Genomic DNA, 26,235 nt, shown 5'->3' on the forward strand with positions numbered 1-26,235 from the left:
GTGAGTACATCTTGATGGCTATTTCCTTTTGTAATTTTCCTTCCTCTTTTTTTTTTTGGTCTTAGCTATGCCTGATTGAAAATCTAACCAATTTCCATCTGCAGTTTAATGACAGATGGAAAGAGATATTTCATGGAGATGTATAGTCCAGACTGATAAACTATTAATCACACCGCTGGACAATGACACCAGCTAAATTTAAACACAAAGTGAAAAGGCGTCAAGTAACAGCCTGCCTTATTCCTTAAATTATTCATTGCTGGGGGCTGTTATTGCACAGCATATAGAATTAAAAACTGCAAATTTCTCTTAAGTACAGTGCGTGTTGAGGGTGGCTAGAGATGTCACAGCTTGGACTGGCGAACCTTTACAACATTAAACTCTGTCGCATAATGTTCATCTGTGTCTGTCTGCTCAGTGCCCACACAATCACTGCCATGTGATGATGAAGGTGAGAGAGTGGAGAGAGGAAGAGTTGATATAAGACCTGTATGTAATGCAGATTTCTAAAATACCTAAAGGATGTTTTACATATATTGTTAATGATTCTAGTTGGATTTTTTTGTATTTCATTCCAAAACCTCAATTGGTGGCACTATTTTCTATGATGGCAAATAATCTCATTCTTAATGATTAATGGAAACTGCATCATTTCTGAAGAACTTCTCAAAACTTAGCATTAGCAATATTACAGGAAACCCAAGATGTACAAATGTGCTGTGTTGACAAAGCATTAGGGTTACCTTGTTTTGCCTGTGTGTATTTATGTGAAACTGTTGACATCCTGAGACGCAAGAGAAATTTCACTTTTTTTTTCTGACTGTTAAGTAAAATCTAATCATCAAGTTTTCCATCTTGTCTAGTTTATTTCTCACTTTGATTGGATTAAAAAGAAAAAAAAAAAAAAACATTTGTTGTTACTCACCAGTCTGATTTCTAGAATCTCTGCTCAAACAAATCTCCACAATTTGCAATACCTTTTGAAAAGAGACTAAATTTTTAGCACCTTGCATAACCTTCACTTTGATTGTTGTGTAAAACATTTGTTTGTAACTAAGGGGAAAAAATTTGAAAACACCGGTTAACATCTCAGACTCTTTCCTACAGTAAAAGAAAATTGGGTATGAAAATGATTGTGTTGTCAATGTCAAAAACACTGGTAATTTCAAGTAATATGAGTGCTTTGGGTGTACTTTGCTACAAGAAAGTGTCTACAAATTGGTGAACACTCAGTTGTGTGTGCACTATAAGCAGAAGCTCTGTCAGGTGGCTCATTATCTCTGCAAGTAGACTACCTCAGTGATTTTGTTTTCTTCTGTTTTTTCCCCTGTAAGTGCAATAAAATAGAGCTATACAAAATAATGTTTATATCTCCCACTTTCTCCTTTTTAAGACTAGAATTGTAGCTTTTATATTAACTCATAAACAAGAATCAGAATGCCCTTTGAAACCTGAGCAAATTTTTTTTCAAAACAATGGCCAATTTCTGAAGAAATGATCAAAAATGAGCAAGAAAGTAGTCAAAAGCAAAAGAAAGTTAGCAAAAAATTAGAAAAAGATTGTAGAAAACAAACAAGGAAATGACCTGGAAAAGGTGCTTAAAAATTATAATAATGTAACATAACTTATAATGTAACATAACTTATGATATTTAATTTTGATCATTATAAATAAGTTTTCCCTTGCTTCTTTCTTTTTCCATAGGTATTTGACCCTTTGCTTTTTTATAAAAAATTCCTAAATCTATTAATCTCTTAAAATTTGTGCAATATTTCTTACCAATATTTCTAACCAAGCTACTCATTGCCTTTTTTCCCCATGCTTTTGAAAGGAATCAAACAAATTTTTTTCAGTATTCAAAGTATTCAAAGGTTGCTTTCAGAAGCCTTTCGCAAGTATTAAATACTTGCGAAAGGCTTCTGAAAGCAACACAAGAAAAGTGAGGTCGCTCTAGGTTTCATAATATTGATGTATTATGTAAAATAACATAACATTAAAAGTAATAATAAACTGACATAAAAAGTTGGTACCGTTATCAAACGTTATTCTCCTATGACGGGCAGACAAAGGCTTTGTTTGTGCGCGCCACGTCCTCCACTCAGTGTTCAGTGTGTCTCTCTCCCCTGTATCATCCCCAGCTCACAGCAGCAAACAGAGTTGTACGCAAATACTGAAAGCCATAATGCATTATATTGTTTGGTGATGACATTTGAATATTTAAATGGTCCGTTTTAGATCTAGATATTCCCATTTTAATTTCCATATATGCTGAACGCAGACAGTTTAGTTTGCGCACCAAGTTGAAGACTTTGTGAGCATATTTGCATCTTTTTTTCTTTTTTTTTTAACACAACAGTGGTTTGACACACCATCATTTTCATGATTGTGTTTTTGCTTCATACACACTTGCTAACAATGCAAGTTAGCTATGTTTAATAAATGACGGCTGCATGTGGCCTGTGTCAGAGCCACAGAGCTGAGTGTGTGAATCACCCACGTACATGTCACTTAACCAAATTGGCAAAGCTGATAAGCCGTATTTACATAGCAGTGTTGCTGGGCGTGATTACTATCGGTAAAACTTCCCCCCACGCTTTAATGGAAAGTTGGGATAGAACTTAGTGCGGGTCACAGCTGCCCTCGGGAAAATGGCTCAATTACAGCCGTGGATACAAACACTCATGTGGCTGTCGGAGTGGTAAACAGATGTGGGGTGACAGTCTGTAGTACATGATCAGTCAAGCAGCTGTTGCAGCACCTTCATTCATTCACTTGTTCTGATGATGGATTCTGACCCCCCCCCCCCGCATGAAGCGGACATTATGAAGTGTGACTTCAGTCCCCGTCTCTCTGTTCTGATGCCGCTCTGAAACGACACACAAACTTCTTTCGAAACTGAAAAAAAAAACACAACATGAGAGCATTCAGAATGATGCCACATGATGTTATTTTGCACAGTGCATTTGTGCTCACACAGTGTATTGAAAAGGACATCCCCTTTAGCTGTTGTCTCATTGGGAGCCTACCTGTCACACGCCTGATATGACGCTCTTTGAATGTGGCATGTACATGTGATCAGAGCGCCAGCGAGCGCCCAGATGACAAAGTGACTAGGAGTGTCAAAGCAGCCTACAAACGGGCCTGTCCTCTTCCACAGAGGAAGCTGGGAGCAGCAGAGGCGCTGCCTTGTCTCATCTGCCAGCAGCGCTCACTGCCTTCCCTGCCTCATCACAGCGGCCGCGTCTGATGGTGCGCACAACTCTGCGCCGGACGGCTGTTTTGATTTCAGCCTGTGTGACACATCTGTTGCTTGTCACGTTGCATTGTGGCTGTCTGCGAGCTGAGTGCGACCGGGGCAAATGTGCTCCTCGTCCCTTCTGTCCGTGTTTACAAACAGGGCCTCGCGCTTACAAACAGGCCAGCATGGTACACATCATGTGGAAGGTCAGGAGGCCACGCGAGACAGTGCGTGCACCTGTGCGGCTGGTGGCACGAGCCATCAATCCTGCTGCAGAGGCTGCAGAGGGTGGGTGCTGGGGATTAGAAGATGCATTACCTGCTAACAAACCGTGCATTAAATCTTAAGTAAAAATCACACGTATCTGCAGTGTTGATTGTGTATAAAAGGAAAAAAGAAAAGGTATGGTCACTTTATTATCCTTTAAGTATTCCCCATCATTGTACACCGCCTACTGAAAATCAATTATTTCCCTTCCATGTCTAATTGAGAAAGTTTGCTCCAGCTGTAAATCAAATCTCCATCTCCATTCCTCACAACGTGCTCTTTATGGGCTTTTAAAGCGCCTCGCAGGAGCATTTCACAAAGCTACCAAAAATCAAGAATATTCTCTGCGAGACTCCCGCTGTCAGCTTAAACACATGAGCAATGACCATGGCTAATTGGTTCCATCCCATCCATCCAGCTATGAAGTACACATGCTATATCAGCGGAAATCAAACGACATTGTTTCAGTCAGCGTAAGGCAAGCCCGGCACTAAAGAGCCAGAAAGGTATTTATTAATGGGATGTTACAGTAGCTTAGGAGGGGCGCATTCACAAGTGCTTCATTTCTGCGTCCTTGTCTTCCCAATCAATATTCAAAAGTGCCTCGTAATTACACGTTTAGGATTCATTTACATGCAAAGTGCCAGTGTGGACATAAATTAAAATGGAAAAGTTCTTTCTGGGAGATTTTTTTCATTGCTTTTTTTTGTCCTTACACTAATATTCTTATTATCTAGTTTATTTGTATTATTTCTACATATTTTGATTTCATTGGAAATAAAACTCAAAAATAACAGCAAAATGAGAAGGTTTGTCTACATGAGCAATTTGCATGAACCCCAGCCTGTTATGTAAATGCAATCCCTCTTAAGAGGGTGGGGAAAAAAATTTGAGACGGCTCATTTACATTGTCAAATGACACAACACTCATACTTTCCATTTACTATCAAGCTGTTTTGCAGAAGCGCTAACCTGGAAACGGTGTGTGTGTGTGTGTGTGTGTGTGTGTGTGTGTGTGTGTGTGTGTGTGTGTGTGTGTGTGTGTGTACTCAATGTAACAATACTGCTGAAATGGAGGTTGGGTGGAATACAACGTGATCGAACACCGTGACTGCCATTTTGACCGGCCTCGTCAGACCACAAGACAACACGTAAGCGGCGCAGGCACGGCAGGGAGGCACGGCGCTGCTATGTGGCTCTAATATATTCAAAGAGGGATCATTTACTTAAGGCTTGCATCCAAGGATCAGTCTGGCCTTCATTAGCCTCAATCTGACACGGATGTGAACAACATGTTGGCTTGCCACATGAACACTGCCCCTCCTCCCGCCAACACCCCCCAAACACTCAACTACCCCCCTCCCTTCTGTGAGACCTGCACAGCAAATTCCTCTGGAAATATCACAGGTTGTTAGCATTCCAGAGAGAATTTTACATGGGTGTACACTCAGGCCTTAATTAGAGACACTATTTGATCATTCAGCAGCTGGGCTTTATTAAAAATATGGGTTCACATCGCCCTACAGTCACCCCCGGCTCAGTGTGAAAGAGCTCACAGAGGCTGAAGAGTCCATGAAACAAGAATATGCATATTCATTACTTGATACACGGCGTCCCTGGATGGGAAATCTACGCCCAAGCAAAGTATTTACACTCAGTTTAGAACAACATTTGAACATCTTCTCAGTGTCATCCGCTTCTGATCTGAAGGATGTGGATGGATTTGGTTTTCTTAGTATCATTTTTATTTTGAAAAGCTGACCAGGGAAATGAGTGAAGTAAGGAGTTTATCTCATATATCAGTATGGCTTCAAAAGAGAGTCCCATTATGATCTAAATGCTATTTCAAACAGGGCATGCACAAGTTGCTCGAGTCTCAGCCCATTTGCCCTTTAGTTGCCCCTCTGGAGATAAAAAAAAAAAAAAAAAAAAGTTTTATATTTTGTGTTTTGAAAGAGAAGTACAAGAAGCTCATAACTCTTAAAATTAGAGACAAATTGTAAAAAATGAAAAAATATCTTAAATATATATAAAAAAGCATTACTGCCTCATAGTTGTGTGCCTCCATGAACCAGCTGCAGTTAGATTTTACATTCTGTCATGACAGTTGACAAATGTTGCTGCAAAGAACCTAAAAAATCCAAAATGTGGACACTTCACATGCAATCCAACAGCACAGAAGATCTATACAATTACAACAGTTTCAAGATTAGCATCACCAATTCAGTATCAGTCTGAAAACGTTACGGAGTTACCACAGAGCAGCACAGCGTCAGACACAGTGAGAGTAAAATTTAACCGTTCATTGTCCTGGGTCTAAAAGTTCCCTTTCAGTCACTTCTGCAGCAGCTGCTCATCGTATCCATTGATCTGATGTGATCAACTCTGACTGGATCGACAGATTGATTCTGGTACATGTACTGCACTTTAACAGCATTTTTCTAGTCTTTGCACCACTCAAAGCACTTTCACACTACATGTCAGAGTCACTCATTTACACACACATTCACACACTGGTGGCAGAGGCTACCATATACACATTCACACTCCAGGGTTCAGTATCTTGCCCAAGAATACTTCATCATTGTCCGGAGGAGCCGGGGATCAAACTGTCATCTCATTAGAAGACGACCAGGCCCCGAGACTTATGGGACATAAAATATGAGAAAATGGATGGCACACATAGGAGAAAAATAAAACGTGAAGTTTGCTGCAGTGAAATTTAGTCATAATAAGCATAAGGATTATTGAGTTGTGGCCAAAAACATGTTTTGTGAGGTCACAGTGACCTTTGAAACAGATAATCTTACAGTACATGGACCTGCACTTGTATAGCACTTTTCTAGTCGTTCGACCACTCAAAGCACTTTCACGCTACAAGTCACATTCACACATTCACACACACATTCATGCACTGGTAGCCGAGGCAACTGTACAACATGCCACCTGCTGCTCAGTTTGAAACACTCACACACTGATGGAACAGCCATAAGGAGAAATTTGGGGTTCAGGATCTTGCCGAAGGACGTGTTGACTGGAGGATCAGGGCATTAAACCACCAACCCTCTGTTCTATCACTTGAGTTAAAGCCACTTATCAGTGTATCTTTGATTCTAAGTGTACATTTGTGCCAAATCTGAAGAAATACCCTCACCAGGTTCTTGAAATATTGCATTCAAGCGACAGACTGTGTCAAAGCCATACCCTATGACCCCTGTCATGTGACGCGGTTGTTATGGAAAGCCATGTCAAGCAAACATTTCCAACATTATTATTATAATGGGATGTATTCCTATAAAAAAAAGTGTTATTCTGTTGGGGACTAACCCCAAAAGCTCCACATCAGAGTGTTGAAGAGCCTGATGATCAAGTTATAGCTATAGTGAAATATGGGATAGTAATGCTAAAAAAATTATGTATAATCTTTTCTGACATTTTGTGCTCGTCCTGTATTCTACAGATGTGGTGAGGGATGATTTCAGGGCTTTTTCTATCCAAAAAACTCATCCCGTGCTTAAAAACCTATCTTTAAATAAGTAACATACACAAAACACATATTTAAATAGTAAAAAAAAAACAGCCTCAATCACAACACATTATAACCTTTTACAGAGGTCCACTGAAAGCTTCAACTTAAATGTCAGCTCAGAACCTGAGCTACATCGACCTGAAGAGAACCGAAGAGACGTAAACTACATCTGACCAAGGTCGACAGGGACTATAAAACAAACACCGGGTTTAAGGTGAAGTCTTCCCTCCGTGAAGGTTGGCCATGTTTTGTGTTTACACTACACTGCAGGCTTTGAAATTGTTTTGCAGTGTGGAGTCTGCCCAGGGTCATTGTTTGTTTTTGACGTGTTTATACACCACACAAGGAGTAATGACTTCTAGGATAGTCAGGGGGATGCAGACATGAGCCGGCACACTATCAGCAATTTTCTTTTCTTTTCAGCTTCCCGGTCAACTTTACACACTGAGAGGGCTCTGACACACACTGGGGGCATCGCCATCGTGTTTGGCATCATTCAAAGTGATGTAAATATATAACTGCACAGGGAAATGAGGGAATCAGTTACTATGCAAAATCTTGTCTTATCACTTAGTTGCACTCAAATTCACAACAATTTCCATATGATGCCCTTTGAAAAACCACTGGAACACTTAAAACACTAAAAACAGCTTGTGCAAAAGTTGGAAAATAATGATGCAAAGCTGATACATGAGTAGTGTTTGTGTGTTAACTGACTGTGTACAGACGTGCATGAGAAGCACTTACTTTGATCTCTGGCTCCACAGGATGTCACCACTGGAGTCTCCTGGCTGGACCGGCGAGCAGCAGATACGAGGGGAGGAGAGAGGGGGGGGGGGGGCAAGGAAGGTGGGGGTGGTAGAAGAGAAAGAGTGGAAATTATTTTAAACATGAAGGTGACTAGCCAAAAACTAACATGCTTTTTTTCAAAGCACCTTGTTACATACTAACAGTGAAGTCAGCTCAGATGCTGTTTGGTTGAGTATGTGTAAGCGCACACACATCATGGGAGGGGAGCACATAACAGGTCACTTTGAAATTCATTAAGGCAGAATTAAATAGGTTTCACTGTGTCCCCCTCTTTAAATATCTGTGGATACATATTTAGCAATCTTAAACGAAAACCCCCTTGACTAAACAAATAATGACACATTCCGAAAATTGAAAAAATTAATTTGAGCATTGCACTAATTTGCATTTAAACACTGCTCCTCCCTGACCTTAGATCAAGCACTTTTTTAATTACTGGCTTCTGAAGGCTGAATCCCTGCAGTGTTGATGGAAAAATAAAAACAGTGCAAGTTTTACAGCTCACTAAGTGTTTTTATTTCATATAAATGAAGCTAGGGATGTCAACGGTTACCACACAGAATACTTTTGACCAGTTGCACATTTTGTTTTTTGCTGTTCCCCATGTAGTAGCAGCCTAGTACTAGTACTCTCATGTGCAATGCTAAAGAGGTATTTATTACAGGCGGGAATCACCAGAGGCCCCACCATACAATAATATTACCATGATACTAAAGTCACAATATAATATGAATATGAATATAATCACTGTAATTGCCGCAAAACGTATCCAATAGACTAAAACACAATTGATTCTTTAATTTCAGAAGGCTACCAAGAGTTTCATTTGTATCTGTAAAATTAATAATCTAATTTTTTTTTAAAATGTAAAAAGATACTTGACGTGCGGGTAACTTCTGGCTGCGGAGCAACTGACTTCTGGTTTAGCGCTTCACTAGACTAAATGGCTGTCTAAAAAATGCAGTCTTGCTGCTCTTTTAGGCTTCCCAAATGTTGGCAGCATTTCATTATACTTGTACAGTGATAATAAAGATCTCTTATTGAACTGGATGGCTTATATCTAGATAGTGAAATGACTTGTATCCACTGATGTAAAGACATCTCTTTCCCAACATAAGTCTATGGGAAAAAATATCTCTGGGCCCATGGGCACCACGTGACTGACCAGAACACTGTAATTCCACTTTTGGCCACTATGCAACATTTTCATCAGAGCCTGGTGAACTTCCTGGGGGGGTGAGAAGTGGATACTATGTTTCAACTACTGCATCAAGGAAACGATAAAAGTTTTTTTTAAAAAAAGTATAAAAGTTTATAGTTTCCTTGCGTTGACTCTGCTGTCTGCCAGCAAAGCCAACAGAAAAAAAGACATTTAAATCATAAAATGTTAAAAGTTCACATTCTCATAACACAATGAAATGCAGTGTTAAAGCTAATTGAGTAAATGTAGCGACAACTAAAGAAGGGCGCCCTTTGTATTTCACATCATTTTCTATTTTGTTTTTTGTTTTTTTTAACAGTTAGTTACTTGTTAATGGGTGTTGGGCTATTGAAAATAAAATTAAGTGAAACTGACATCCCTAGGAGCTACCCAAGCTTTCTGGAGGCTATTAACCCAGCCTTTTCAAATCACCACACATTAGCACTCAGCCTCTCACAGTTGAGCTGTGTCATTCAGCCCCACTGCCCCGTGCCCCTTCACCTTAACTCCTTCCCTCCGTTGCAAACACAGAGGGAAGAAACAGCAAAATGTGTTTCCTGAAAGGGAGGAGAGGTGGAAAAAGCCCATCCTGCCCCGAGAATCACCGCCGCCCCACCAGAGCCGCCGCCACTGGCCTTTCTGCAGAGGCAGCAAAAGTTCCCCGAGAGGGGAGTGTCTGCCAACTCAAACAGGGCTCATTCTCCTCTCTGTGGGCCGCCAGCCGCCCATGTGGGCCTGCGCTGGGCTTCCTGAGGGCTCGCTGCAGCTGGAGCACTTTGAATAAAGGTAACAGCAATGTCACAGCTACTGTAAACTTGCGAGGCTGCTCCTGTCAGCAGGACGTTCCCAATCAAAGCAGAAACAACCCCACCTCAAACACAACACTTTTTTTTCTCTCTTTCCAACCGGCCCCAAGTCCAAACTTCCCACGAATTACAAAGAGAGCACACAGGCAAGAGGGCAACCACTGTTCCCTGATCTTGCCAAACAAAATGCCAAGAGACCGGGAGTGACATTCAGCTCTGGGGTTTAAAAATACGAGCAATTTGAAAATGATTAGAGTCTTATTTTATTGTTGAGCGCCTGACACAGGAGAGGAAACCAGAACAATCAAGCCGACTGACTTTTTTTTTTTTTCTGCTGAATTTAGAAACACTAATTAGTTTTGCTCTCGTAAAGCCAACCTGAAAACGACCAATTAGAAAGTGAAAATGAGACGTGCAGAGGAAACAAGAGCTTGTCATTTCCACTGTTTAAGTCCCATATGCACAACTTTACTGTGATGGCTTTCTCTCTCTCTCTCTCTCTCTCTCTCTCTCTCTCTCTACTGTGATGGCTTTCTCTCTCTCTCTCTCTCTCTCTCTCTCTCTCTCTCTCTCTCTCTCTCTCAAACACACACACTAATGCAAACATCTCTCTCTCTCTCTCTCTCTCTCACACACACACACACACACACACACACACACACACACACACACAACACACACACACACACACACACACACACAGGATGATGATTGGCATGCAGCCTGTGAAACCTGATGTCACGTACACACTCTGACCAGTTAATGGCACTTTACATCAAATGGCATTTTGCTTAGTTAGAGGGAAACCATTACAGATCTGTATGGCCACATCAAACCCCGGGCTGAGCAGCTTGGGCCTGCAGATGTCTGAAGCACCAGGCTGGGGAGAGGATGCAGCCCACCAGGCTGACCACAGCACCAGCTGCTTCCAGCTATAGACCTACCAGGGCCAAACTGTTACCCCCTCACAGGTGCCTGGTTTCTATGAATTTCCTCTTTCAAGGGTACTGGAATCATTCCTCTGCATGTAAAACTGTCTCATACTAGAGGCTGCTGCACTGTAAAATAAAAAAAAATTAAGTTCCTTAAAATAATCTTGGAAACTGACTGCCTTAAAAAACGTAAGTAAATATTAACTTCATTTATGTTTACTTTATAGATTCTTATAAAGTTTATTTAAAATTAAGTTACATTTAATTGATTTTGTGAACTTTATGCAACTTAAAAATAACAATTTTAATTAAATGTGTCTTTCTAAGTTTTAGCAACTTCAGTAAACCAACTTTACTGTGCTATACAGTACTGTCTTAGGCCACCTTAAACTTTACTATTTTAGAAAGGTTATAAGGATCATACATATTTATTTCTCAGTGGTCTCTTTACTAAAATACAACCAGATCATACAGGAAAATGTAAATATTTCAGAAAAAAACAACTTCAACTGGCTAAAGCTGTAGTTATTTAGTGTGTGTATTTAGATGTATTTACTTAATTTTGTGAAGTTGTTGCAACTTAAAAATGACAAGTAAAGTTACCTTGTTCTTTTTAAGAGTAAGCAACTCCAGTAAACCCAATAATGAAGGTCTGCGAGTTCTGTTTTGTTAACATCTTAAAGAAAATACAAATAAGACTAAGTAGTTTGCAACCAGCAGATTACAGATCTACAGTACTGTAGATATCTAGATAATATCTAGATGTATATGTATATATATATATATATATATATATATATATATATATATATATATTTCTCAGTCAAAAGTCAAAATATCTTCTTCAGACTGAAGTCAATATTATAATTAATATTTAGTGTAAAACATGGAATTGTATAACCTAAACAAAAAGCAAACTCAAACAGTCAATATTGAGCTTTTATAACATGTCTGAATGCAACCCGTGTAAATACACTGGAGGATTAGTACTGTAAATCTCATACTGTCTGCCCAAGAGAGTTCAACACATGCTAAATGGAAAGGGAGGTCACACTAAATACTTGCAGTTTTAGCCTGTTCAAGTTGTTTTATTCTGAAATATTTGAATTTTCCTGTATGTTGTGGTTGTATTTTAATAAATACTATTGAGAAATAAATTTATGACGATTATAACCTTGTTAAAATAATAAAGTGGCCTGAGACGTAAAACCTGGTTTACTGAAGTTGCAACAACTTGGAACAAGATTGATTTAATTAAGCTTGTCATTTTTAAGTTTTTAAGTTATCAAGTAAATATAACTACATTTTAGGTGCACTTAATAGTTAGATAAAAAGTTAACATAAATTAGGACTAATTGACATATTTATTTACATTTTTCAAAGCAATCGTTTTTTAAAGAACTTGTCAGATTTAACAGTGTACCTTCATCTACTTGTATTTCATACACTGCATTTCACCTGCTGAGTGCTTCATATTTAGCAAGCCCTTAAAAATTAAAACTTGCAGAAATTATCTTCAGGAATTTGCTATTCCCCGAGCAAACAGTGGCAAGTGTTTCATCACTGTCGGACTGAAGACGGATGGGCTGTCAGTGCCTTCCCCTGTCCACCATCCAGCTCCTGGGCCGGGAAGTGGCTAAAAAAGGGCCGGGGCTACGCTTTCCAGGCCTGCGCCTTTTACTGGGAGTAATTCTCAGATGCCAGGTCGCTGCCAACGTCCTTGCAGCCAATGGCAGAGAGGCCAGTAAGTTCACATTAACTGCAGAGTGTAACTGCGCTGAACATCTGCTCATGAATGAGAGCGCTGCCCACTAACTCAGCGAGTTGAGGCCCACTGATGAAAAATTCAACGTTCTCCTGGCTGGCACGCTTGTTTTGCACTATTCTCCTGAGCCCCCCCAGAATTATATTAAGAGAATTTCAGCACGGCCTTGTGTATCTGAGAGAACAGCTGGCACTGAAAAGGGATCTGCCGCTCGGCGAGAGCTCGGGGACTTCACACGGGATCTGCCTTCTCCTACACCATTTGTCCTTGAAGGAAAAAAAATATCAGTGTTAAGCACCCAGGTAATAATAGGAAAGCAGAGGCTACATTTAGCTGATTACACCACCCGCGTGCACTACAGAGGACAGAGCATAACCAATGAAGACATGAATCGATATGGAGTGGAAAGAGAAGACAGAGGGGCAATTGTGACAATAAGTAGCTCCCTCAGGAGACCTATTCACTACACCTCTCCTTTGTTTGGCTTGTTTAGCTCATTAGATTGTTAACTAGGAAGGATCTGCCCCCAACCCCACAATATGGAATGAGTCTAATCAGAAACAGAAGCAGTCTGTTCAGGGGGCGACTGCATCAAAGACTTTGGAAAGTATGAAGGCAGTCCCACAATCCTGTCCTTCAATTGCTGCAATTATGTGCCTCATAACTTTGTGATACTACTGCAGAGACATAACTGACAAAAAGCTATTAGACATCAAATCAGAAACTTTCACTTTCACTTAATTCCGCTCATGGAAACAAGACAGTTTAAGATCAAACCACAAGTTATTCGCTGCATTACATTCCGTGATCGGAAAGGGGCAGAGAGACGAAAATCTTATTTTACCAACCACTTTATTAAAAAATCAAATAGAAATAGATGGTCTGTCAGTTACTTAACAGTCAATACCTACAGAAAAATGAGAGAGAAAAATAATCAAAAGCCATACACAACTAAAAAAACATAACCTCGCAACTTCTTATTGTGTATTATTTTCTCCTTAAACATTTTCTTGAACTGAAAGATTACCCTTTAAATCATTCTCTATAGAATTCCAGTTTGACACCACATACTGAAATACACATTTGCTTTAAAGTAGTTTATGCATACTGATGTTTAGAAACAATTTTTTAAAATATTTTTTAATAACACTGCTTTTTGCACTAAACATAAGTAACAAACACTGTAATTCAACTACATCTTTGCATGTAGTTGAATTGCAAAGATGTTGCATATTGCATTAATCCTGACTTGATTAACAGTCCATTGGTGTGTTCTCTTGAATCCACTTTATTTTTAATCCCTACTGCTCTTTTCTGTCAGATAAACTGGCTGTATGTTACTTGTGTGCTTGTTTCCCCACACTCCCACATAATAACTGAGGTAAGGTGAAATAAACTGAGTGTATACATGAAGTCTCTCCTCTGGAAATGATGAAATCGTTCCTCAGTTTTAAAAATGTGAAGTTTAGGGAAGTGATTACTCCTTGCAAACACTAAGAATAAAAGATTACCACACTCAGTAATTTCACTTCTGTCTTTCTGTGAAATACAGTTAACAGATTTCTGTATGTCAGCACACGACACAACCTGGAGCTACCTCAAGAGAACCAAAGAGCGAGACCAATCAAACATCTTTTATAGAAAACACTGCATGATGTGGGAAATCATGGCAAAAGTCCAGGATCTGCGAATATAATATTGCCATTGAAAAGCAAGAGGATGTCTGGAGAGAAGCTCATTTAGCCGCTGACAAATGACAGCACTTTGTCTTCCTGACAAGATCCCTCCTTCATCAAATGTCCAACTTCACATGGAAATAGGAAATCACACATTATCACACTGACAAACAATTACAACCATGTCATTAGCAGCAACCCTGGGCCTGAAACCATTAACCAAACACAATGTTGCACACCACGCTAACCATCAGAAGAAACACAGGATGTAGATGAAAAGACGCAGATAAATCAATCATAACACAAACAACCTGATGCTTACAGTTTGGAAAGGATCTAGATGTTGGGAATACGGAGGGAGGAGGAGTGGGGTGATAACGGTTCTTTGTGCCAACTAAATAAATCAAGGAATAATCTCAAGCAATCAAAAGTTCCTCATCTCCGAATAAAGATTTATGTCTTTGTGATGACACAGCGGTGCTTGGCTTATATTAAAAGTCAACACTTTAGAGGAGTTTCTCTCTAAGTGACTTAATAAGATACAGAGCATTAGTATCTTTTTTAATACATCTCCCAGTGTCAGGCGGCAAATGAAAACGCTAGCCTCTGTAAATATGACTGCTTACTTGGAACACAAACATTGTTGACACCTAATGTAATTTCAGCGGGACATCCGACTGAAAGCGCACCGGGGTAATATAATGCTCTTAATGAGAATTCCTTCCAGCTTGAGACCTTGGCGAGATAGCCATAATGCATGGCTTCTCTTTTTAATAAAATAATTGTTACAGTTATTAAAGATGAATCTCATCACAGTCGAGATGACAAAATAATTCATTACCAAAACCAAGGCTTTAAATAGCTGCAAATTATGAAGCCCTACCCCCCCCACCCCGCGAAAATACACTTCCAGATAAATGGGTTCGTTATTTCATATAAATATTAGATATATGCTGCCCTTGAAAGGGAAGAAATATTGCAACTGTCCGTTAAGAAGTTTGCAGACACACAAAGCAACATGCACATTGAATTAATCAAAGAAAACCTAATAATAAACAACCAAAACGATATAATTAATTTGACTTTACATCATTACTTTATTCATAAAAAAGGCCTGTCATTATAACTGCTTTTGCTGGACGATATATTGTCCCAGAAATAAGAGAGAGAAATGATATTATTGTCATTTTAAGACCATTGTATGCTGCCCATATAATTGTAATAAAATACTATAATAATAAATGTAAACCCTTCTTAAGAGCAACAAAATTTTAGTTCAGACATTGATATTCGAATATGAAAATTTTTTTTTAACATATTTCTAGCATTTTGTAAACTGTGATTTTAAAGGTGTTGTATAAAAGTTATTATTATTATTATTATTATTATTATTATTATTATAACCTTCATAGGAGTATCTCAAAATGACTCAATTTAAGACTTAACACAAAACTTGGCCAACAAAAATAAAACAACAAGTCATCTAACCCATACAACCACATAATTCATATGTTCATACCTCTGACTGCAACCTAAAGGAAGGTTTCCTGTATCAGCGCACCTACTGGTGGATGACAGATTGGCTTGTAGGCCTATGACCATTAACAGTCGCAGTTTGAAATTTGTGGGTAATCATCTGAAACAGTAACAGTTACTCCAAAACTTCATGATTAAGTTCAGTAAAAACATCACGGTTTAGCTGAAGATAAGTACGTTTGTCACTAAGGTAAAATAGGTCGCGAGACATATAGCAACATACTAGGTTTTTATTGTTAAAATAACTCTAGGGTGGCTGCCTGAAGAATATGGGTTATAATTCCTGCATGTATGTGGTCAAATTTTGGATGAAAAACTCTAAATCAAAACCAAAAGATGCCTCTTATGACAATTAGACAATTTTCGCAAAGCACTGGGAACACCAGCCTGTGTGCTGCAATTTGCTGGGGGATTTATGGAGAGTAAAACAAAGTTGTCAGAGGGTAAAAACTACAACTGACAGACTTTTTGTCTTGTTGTCAGAACCTAGCAAGCTATCCACCATCAGGACTGGACATCCCCCGCTCCAAAAGTGCCGCTGTAGGCTACCAGTAAGCTACACTGTGTCGTCTTTGACATGTTTTATTTTTATACAGTTTATGTACATTTTGGTATGGGGTGGAGAGAGAAAAAAAGAGAAAATCACTGAGCCCAAGCATTACAATGGAATTGTTAAAGCTGGACAATAGACCTTTATCGTCATCATAAATGTTGTTGTTATTTTCTACAGTGGTCTTAAAACATTGTTTCTCTATTAAATCCATAGCTACTTTTTATACCTATTAATACTGCCATCATGTTCACTTTTATGTCTGCTGGTGGTTACCATACAGCCCATGCACATATTATAAATATTATGCTATGCATGCTATCACTTCCCTTTTTGTCTTTTCTTTCTTTATTTTGTTGTGCTGTGTTTTTGAATTGATTGAATTGTCTGTTTGTGATACAGAGTGGCACAAATAATGCCAATCACAAGTTATCAGATCCACAGTGACATCTTGATGTGAACAATAGTTCAAATTATTAATGCATACATTGATTAATCTGGATTTATATATAACTATTTCAGCAGTAATGCCACACAGTCACAGCTTTGCCAACGTGGTTGCACACAGTTTATCTTTGGGAACCTGCAGCCTTACAGGATCTCCATGTGTGAAACACAGAAAGCGCTGGAACACATGTTTGTGCAAACTTGATCCCCCTTCCACCCCCTTCCCATTCACAGCTCTCTTCTAGTTTTATTTATGTATTCAAAAGAGATAATTTACAGTGATGGCATGGAAACTTCCCAGCATGCCTTTTAACCTGTCGTTTTTCACTCTCTCCGCAGCAGGATGTCCAGAGGAAATGCTTTATTAAGATCCTGCCGACATGAAGAGCTGCCGTGACTTACTGGTGCATTACTGTCTAAAAGGCAAAGTTATTTAGACCAATAAAAGGCTAATATATTGTTGGAGTGGAATTACACATAAGTTATCTCTGCCTTAATAACATCACCGCAACCCCTGATGTTGTTTAGATCAATAAAGCCCATTAAAGTACAGACCTCAAGCGCAGATAAGGCTGCGCTGCCACGGCGAAATACTGCTCACTGGCATCTGAGAGAGCAGTGGTCTTTCTCTGGCAAACAAAAAGTGGCCAAAATGAGAAAAACACTTCAAACTTAATACCATAAGGACGTTAAATCCAATGAAGTTCATTGTCTGCCTCGTGGAGCCTTCTGGTCTTCTGGCAAGGCAGATAAACAAGTGGAAAGATGCTAATGGATTTTAGATACTGGTCAGACAAAGTGAAGAAAAGGTGGAGGTGGGGGGGGGGGGGGGGGGGGGGGGGGCGCTGCCTCGCCGCTCTTGATGTAAGAGCAAAGGTGAACTAACGGCCCTCGGCTCCGTCTCTGTACCGAGTTTCCTGTTCGGAAGAGGAGGGCTTTAAACTGTTTCTTCTTTCAACACTTCCAACAAAAACCATCTGGACCTTTTTGTCCTCTTCACTGTTACATAACAGTTGAAATTTTCCATTTATTTCCAATCTGTGCCCCTAATCATTATCATAATCCAGTGTGATGATGTCATTATAAACACTCGCTGATTTTGATGCTTTCTGACAGCAACAAAAAGAGCAAAGGAAACTACAAAAACCAGAAAGACAAAGACTGAAGCCACATACAGTGGATATGCAGGTCATCAGACTGTATACCCCCAGTGTTGAATTAATGTGGTTTCCCATCATGCTGTGCTCATTCTTAGCAGTGTCCACCAGGTGCTGCACTAAATCATCTGAGCAGTGACTGCCCATCAGCCCCTGAGGTGTGATGACCACAGTCTGGCCACTCCCTCGAGGATCCGCCCCCAAGTTATGATGACAACACAGAAAGGAGAAGAAGACTCTGTGTGTGTGTGTGTGTGTGTGTGTGTGTGTGTGTGTGTGTGTGTGTGCGCGCGTGCGCATTTGCTTTTAGGAGTGCAGAAGCGTTCACGTGCACTTGTAAATTGCAGCACACAGAGACACCACAGTTCTCCACAGGAAACCACAGGAAACAGAGTTTTGACGCTATCTCTTCAAGCACACGAAATGACAAACAAGATTTTTTTTTTTTTGGCTTAAAGTACGGCGTGTCCCCTATGGCTTATACTGTCAATAGGAAGTTCACAGACACAGAGCTACTCAGGTGGGGGAACTGCACTCAGAACAGAAACAAGCAATAGACATTTTAAAAGGTTTCTGGTGCTTTTGGCACCCTCTCACCTCCGTGTGTATTTCAGAGGACCACTCTGACAGAAACTGTAACGTACTAAGACTCTCCCAAAAATGATTCCATCCTCTTTATTCCTCTTTCTTTTTTTATATTTGTGCTGTGCTTTACCACTCTTGCTGTCATCAACTAGCAGCTGTAGTCACTGTAAGTCATTAATGATTAACAACATCCTGGCAAGATTGTTCTTACACCAGCTTTACTTAATATAGTGAATGAGAGTTCTTTTCTTTACATGAAATGAAATTTGAGGAGCTTCAGATTCTCTCAACTTGGGGTCTACACGGAGCCTGATGGCACTCCTGTCCATTTTCAAAACTACAGGTTTTAGCAATAGAGAGCAAATATCAGTAGGCAGGTTTCCATTACAGATTTGTGCAAAACTTAAGCAATACTTTTAAAAAATGTCGATAAAACACAACTGAGGGATGACTGCGTTTCCACTGAGTGATGTTATGCAACTTCTCTTCTTGCAACAACATTCTAAGAAGCATAGTGATGGATGTTCAAAACATTAGCAGGTTTATTTCTATTGCAGTCACCGCACCAGCCGTCATTATTTCCAATCAAAGGCGACATTGAAGTCATTCAACCAAAGAGTTTTCCTTAATAACTTTTGTCTGATACCCTTTTTCTATTTCAGTCGCTCGCTTTGAAAGCTGTGCAAAAGGTGAAGAACGGCTGATTCATGATGTTGAAAAAAGGAATCTTTATTTTCACTGCAAAAACCAAAGGTGTCAGCTGGCTGGAGGGAGATCGCCTGAAGGCTTAAAGCTTCTAAGCATCAATAAAAAACAACCTAGCCTACTTACTGTTGGCTACATTTGCTATATATGTCATTACCAGCCAATATCCTAATATACAAAGTGTTTTATGTTTAATAAGTACAAATGTAGGAAGATAGGCTACTCAACAGTCTTTTAAGTGATTTTGTCTGCAGTCTGATGATGCGCACAGCTGATAACTACATGGTTTGCTTACATGATGTAACAGAAGTGCATATTTAATGGATTCAGTCTGGTAACAGACCTCCGATGTTACGCGTGCAAAGTGCCGGTTTCCTGTAATGACATGGCTGCTGAGTCAACTGTGACACCTGGTAAAATTCAGTATCCTGGTCCAGTCCAAACTGGTTTGAATTTTTTAAAACTGAGCTGTCTTTAACATTTACAAAGAGGCACATTTGTCAGAATTTTTGTAGAGGACGAATTTAGCCATCTAATTTTGTGGGGTGTTACGGAAAAGTAAATTAACGAGTAGTGCAATGGCTTACAGTTGGCAGGGAGTAATACGTAAATTAATACTGCTTTTCATAAGTGTGTCCTGTGTTTGGCTTCTTATCAAACCAGTTAGAAAAAAATTACACTGGCCTAACCATAGCTTTGATGGTAAAAAACGTAACAGTGCAGAAGATTCTTGTGTGTGTCCACATACACACACACATTGGGTGCAGTCATGATTGTGAATAATATCCCTGCACAATGATCGGCTCTGGCAATGTAATATTACCCAACAATAAATACATCATGGACCAAAAAAGGGAGAGAAGAAAAAAGAGGAATAAAAGCAAGTTAGAGAGAGAGACCAGCTCCAAGTGACAGCATAAATAAAGTGTGGCACATCTTTTACCTTCTTCAATTATCTGCCTTTTGACATGCAAGCTGAGCACAGTGTAATTAACATCTCAGAAGATAATGGGGTCGCTACTCACTGATCAATCTCACACATATATTATTTGCCTTTTACCAATCCAAGCTCCTGTTATCCTAGGAAGAAAATACTCCACAAGAGTTTTTTTTTTCTTTTTGGTTTGGGGCAATTAATGAAACCTAATGATTCATCTAATTCAGCTCATCTTCCAAACATCAATTAGGCTAAGATCCAGCTTACAAGCAAACAGAGCCTTTGCTATCAGAGTAAATAACTAATCTTTTCCGACTCATGCAAGATGTGTTGTCATTGCCAATTACAGACAGCTTCACAAGACAGAGAAGAATGAATAAAAACATTGTGAATTCTCTAAGACTGTTCCCTCTTTGCCTTTAGGAGTAACAGGTGTTGCCGCTGGACCCTCTGACCCAATAGAAACATTTAACAATACAATCTGGAATTGATCTGACCTTCTCAGTGTTGGCTAAATGAACTTGTTTTTGAACAGGGTTAGTTTTGGCTTATTTACTCCAATAAATACAAATATTACAGATTGAATCAAACCTTTTACCAGCTCAAAATGCACATTAAGTTCATACCGGCTGCCCATTGCTGCCAGTCCTAGAGGCTAAGCATTTTATGTAAGGCTGAAAAATATTTTTTAATCAAATCAGTATGTGTGTACTGTACACAAAAGCCTCATTTCCACTGGTTGGTGTGGTGCAATTCGACTCGATTCTACCCGCTCAGAGCTGTTCTTTTCTGTATGCAGAAGTTGTGGGAAGTACCTGATACTTTTTCTTGTACCACCTCCGACGAGGTTCCAAGAAAGCTAAGTGGATAGAAGGTGGGGTTAGAACACTGCAGACCACTTACAGGTCAGACAGATCCGTCAAGAGCACAACACAGGCTATCCTACACAAACCAACACAAATTTTGAAATAGCCAACATATGATCAAAAAGATACGAATACAGACAAGATTTTTAAAAAATGGCAGCCCACAAAACCGTGCCATGGCCAAATCTGTTTGGCTCACGATGAATGTATCCAGCAAGCGGATGAAGCAACTTGCGCTGTCCCGGGTAGAAGATGATGTTGTGGCAGTTTCATATGGTAATGTTGCGACAATCAGCTAAGAATACCACCAATATTAACTGACAAAAGCACCTGGTACCAAAAGTGAGTAGAAGAGTAAGTAAGAATGCAATATTTTCTATGAAAAATAAAAAAGTATCAAGAACAATTTCTGAAGTATTACCAACTTTAAAGCACATTTGATTTGCATATACTGTACATATGTATGACCTATTGGCCCCCGTCAAAAGACACTTGCCACCTGGACTTTTCTGGGGGAAACCCTGACTTAAAAGTGCACTGACTCTGCACCACAAAAAGCCCAAGAAAGTTCCAGCCAGAGAGATTCAATCTTTATATATTTACAAAATACAATGACACTGCCACAGGTTAAAAAAAAAAGAAGTTATTATTAGTTCTGTTGTTGCCCTCCACCACCACCAACAATGTCTGCATGTCAGCTATGCCACACAGGAATAGTCCTTTGCCTGCTCCCTACGCTGTGAACATGACAGACCTGTATAGCAGTTCTCCTTCAGGTTATTTGCCAGGTGCCTTTGAACAAACCTCAAATCAGCGCTGAGATTTATGTTGTTTATGTTGGGTTGTTTCTGTCAGGTCCAAAGCTAAGTGTCTGTCCCCTGAAACAATTCACCAGCACACAGCTAAGCCACAGGGATAGAGGTATCAGGTACATTGATAAGAGGAGGAGAAACAACACTTCCTCTTTAAGAGGCTGAACTTAAAAAAAGTGTGTAATAACTATGCCCCTGTGATGACAACTGCTGCTTTGGTTGCATCACTCACAGATCTTTTAATAGTATTTGGGCTGCGGTGTTAAACCTCAAGACTGAATATAATACTTGCCATTATTTGGTAATGCTACGAGCCTTAATGTAGTATTTATTGCTATTTATGGGTCATTCTGTCACTCAAACTGACTCTGTATAATGTCAAGGAGTGGATGACATTTACTGTAAAAAAATTATAAAAAATAAAAAAAAACTCTTAAGTGTTGCAAGCAAGGTTAGCTATTAAAGTTGACTCAATTAGAGAAGTGGATCATTTTTTTGCACTTTCTGTCAGGAATTTCATCTGAACATTCAGAGTTTCCAACACATTAATTCATTTGTGGCGGCATGCCATGATTAAAACATTTGCCGCCAAATATTTGATAGTTCATTTTGAGCACTATTGAAGAGTTTGGTTATTCACTGCACCAAACTCTCGAAGCACACCCCGGACACAGAGGACGCAGCAGAACATCTGGCACAGTGAAAGTGAAACTTATCCGTTCATTGTGCTGGGTCTTAAAGTTTGCTTTCACTCACAAGCAGCTGCTCCTCCGATCCATATAACTGATCTGATCAGCTCTGAAGGATCGACAGATCATTTATCCATCCAGTGACTTAAACTCCTCAAACTGCTGCTGAAATAAAAAAGTCATGACAACTCCGCCTGCGCTGTTTTCATGGACCAGCAAAAACAATGTTCAAATTTAGAAAGGGGACACAGAATGATGAAAAAGGGGACACCCAAGTTAGTAAAAAGGGAAGTCTGATCAAAACATTCTCCCATTCTCTATACCTGGACAAATTCTAGCAAAGACACTGCTTTCCACCATATTGTTTTGCTATATATACAACAAAATACTCTTTAAAAGGTCAAAAACTTTGAAAAAGACATAAAATAGCAATGACCAAGAAAAAGATAAGAGAGCTGATCAAAAGAAGTGAACAGAAGACAATCACTGCTGTTGTTGCTGCGGGGAGTGTTAAAAGCTGTACTTTGAGTGTATTATTAACTCAACGCTGCCTGGACACGTGGGGACTGTTTTACAATTTAGGCTTTAACAGATGTGCATTTTATGTGGCAGGTTCTCAAGAGTTTAGATGCCGCTGTCCACATAGATGAGGCCGTAAGGCAGGTCATAAAACCTGCCTTTGAAACTTTGGGGAGGATTAATGCCGACATGACAGCAAGCGGGGCAGAGATGTGTGCGGTTCACCTTTTGCATGCTTACTGATCGACAAAAAACTGCCCTACGCTCAATTCCATCTGACTAATTATGTCAAATCTATCTGTGCCTGGGTGGTATGAAGTAATGCGGCACACTTTTTTCAAATGAGCAGTTTACCGTAATGTGAATATCGTAAGGTGATGACAAAGGTAATTGTACGGCAACCACAGCGTACAGTGTAATTACTGGGATTTACACACCTTCAACTCCCCCCAAACCCCTGCTTTACAAGGTGGAATTCCTGGCAGGGAGCACGCATGCACACATCCACATCCACACACACACACACACACACACACACACACACACTTTCCCTTGGACTATCTTAAAACACACCCTCTCTTTAACACTTTTCTCATATACTCAATTTTGTTCATTTTCTCCACTTCAAACAGGTTTTTCCTTTCACTAAAGACAATATCTGTCCCATAATGCAGTCTTAATGCTTCACACTCCTTTTTCTCAGTGACCTGTGTTGACTTTGGTACCACCTCCTGGGCCAGGCAGGAAGGCATGCTGAGTGAGCTCTCTGTTGGCTGTATCCAGACGCGGCCTCTTACACAATGCAGCCCAGCCCGGCCCTGCAGCAGGCCAACCCCCTCCTCCTCCAATAACCCACTTCCCATTCTTGATCAGACCTGAGGATTGTAGTGTGAGGGTGGAGATGAGAAAGATGGGAGGAGGTGTGTGTGTGGGGAAGGTGGGGTGGGGGGGGCACATCCTGCGTGAAACCGCATCCTGAACAAGCATCGCTGCATCTCACTGTAAATAAATACTCTCTCCTCCGCGCAGCTTCCGTCAACTGTCACCGCCTTGGCTCCCAATCACCTTCAAGTCCAAACAGGAAAGTGCAGGGAGGCGAGGGAGATGGCAGATATGAGCTTTAATTTGCTTCTCGCTGCACTTTAGCCCCGGTGCACGCTGCTTCCTATTCTCCTGCTCTGACCAGCTGCCCCGGCTTCGTTCCAGACCCTGAGTCCTTCCTGTCACCTTTCATTACTACATTATCCAGGAGGAGGCTCCCTGTGTAGCCGGGAAATCACCATTTGGTGGTGCTCCCCCCTCCGTTTATGGAGTGTTGTACGAGACATTCAAAGCCACGCGCGACATCCTCAGAGGAGTGCTTGCTGCCTTGTTACCTGCTAATCCCCTGTGCATTATCACAGGAAGATGCAACAGAGCAACGGAGCATGACGGAGGCAACAACTGAGACATGACAAGCTCTTGGGCTGTGAATTGCTTTGTGTTGTAAGGCTCTCATCAGACCGGCTCAGTGTGTGAATATCTATCATTTGATTAAGCATCAAAGGGCTGCTTGTTGTGATGACAAAATGTTTTGGATTACAGACAAATGCAGGAACAGGAGCAGCCACTCAATGAAGGGGGTTTATGAGAGAGCAGCTTCACTTCATGTTTATGCTGTTGTCCTATTTCAACTTTTCCTTGGAGAGTGAGAGCATCCAGGCCCACAGTCCTCCAGCACTTCTTGCATTGTTTTATTACACTTGAATGAGTTGAGCTGAAAATTGCATGCAGCTGCTGACTGCAGCGCATCAGTGTTTGGCCTGGGCTTAGCTCTGCCCACCAGGCTTGAAAAACCATTCAGTAAGTGAACTGTCAAGACTGTGAGCCACATCTACATGCTTTCTGTATGGGTGCTTATATGCTAGATAAAAATGTCACAGTTACTGGAAGAAAAACTGTCATATATACGCATTTAAAAAAAAAAAATTGACAGGACATCATATGTAGTGGCATATATTTCATAAAATACATTGCCAATTAAATCAAGAAATTATTTTACTGTAGGGAAGTTCAGGGCTGACATCACTGTCATGTGATGTTTTTTGTTTTGTTTGTTTTTAATTTTGTTTATTGTTATTTATTTCCCTTTGTGCCAGGGTTACAGAGAACTGTTTAAAGGTCATTCAGTCCTTCATTACACTATCTTTGAATAGCACAAATTCCATTATACAAGTTTATGAAACAACTTTAATACGAAAAAAAAGTTAAAAAGTTAAAAATAGCAACTGCTTAAAAAGTCTGTCACTAAAGCCTGCCTCTCACAAAAATCTATTCTATATTGACGTGGAAACAAATTTCTCCTTCAAACCACTGTATTTATTCAAGTTTCTCACAAAAACTAAATTTTGCAAGATGACATTTACTTACATTATGATAATTTACCTTTGCTCAATACTCATTATTACTGAATAGAGTGTGAATGCATCACAGTGTCACTCAATGCAACCTCCGTTAGCTGGTAGGCATATTTTTGCATGTTTTCTAAAAGCTTCTGGAGTTTAGCAAAGTTCAAAGATATGACTGTAGGAGACGACGAATACACTTTAAAAAATGTTTTCCCCAACGGCATCATGGTAAATATCTCTTTTCAACCAAAACACATTGTTCATCGTCTCCAAGACGTCACTGCCATCATTGAATGTCATCTTATATGGCAGTCAACAACTGCATCGGCAAATCAGTCAATACCGATGTCCGGTTGATAAATTGGTGCATCCATACAAGCAAAATGTTATCCAACTGACATTGAGATGAAGACATGCTGGTTGTTTAATCTGTACATAAAGCCTAAAAAATAGCAATAAGTAATTCTGAGCAGTCCACTGCTTTTAAAGTGATGACATACTATTTGCAAAAAAAGCAATGCAAGAGTACTTCTATTCAAAAGCATTAAAACAACAATCTGAGGCGATCGGATGAAGGAAGTATGACTAAATTAGTCTCACAGTTAAACATTCAGTACACAACAAAACATAAGTTCTTTTGCTGAAATAGCCCCTCACTATTTGAAGCAGGAAGAGATGATAACTGTTATTATTTTCCAACCAAATTGGCAGTTAAGATAGGCACTTCATGCAAACTCATTCATGGGAATGTTTGCAGGAGGGGGAGAAAAAAAAACAGCAGAGAACAAGCGGCAGATAATAAAGCCAAAGATTTAGTGCCA

General features: G+C 39.8%; 1 protein-coding gene across 4 annotated transcripts in view; it reads right to left on the minus strand.

Moving 5' to 3' along the window:
- Positions 1-26,235, minus strand: part of foxp1b (forkhead box P1b) — a 206,391-nt gene that overhangs the window by 151,655 nt on the left and 28,501 nt on the right. For all 4 annotated transcript variants that reach the window (XM_042499118.1, XM_042499110.1, XM_042499102.1 and 1 more), the window contains exon 3: positions 7,782-7,825. The gene's annotated coding sequence lies outside the window, so the exon portion shown is untranslated. The remainder of the gene's footprint in view (positions 1-7,781; positions 7,826-26,235) is intronic.

This window comes from Plectropomus leopardus, chromosome 2 (assembly GCF_008729295.1).
Source record: "Plectropomus leopardus isolate mb chromosome 2, YSFRI_Pleo_2.0, whole genome shotgun sequence".
NCBI lineage: Eukaryota > Metazoa > Chordata > Actinopteri > Perciformes > Serranidae > Plectropomus > Plectropomus leopardus.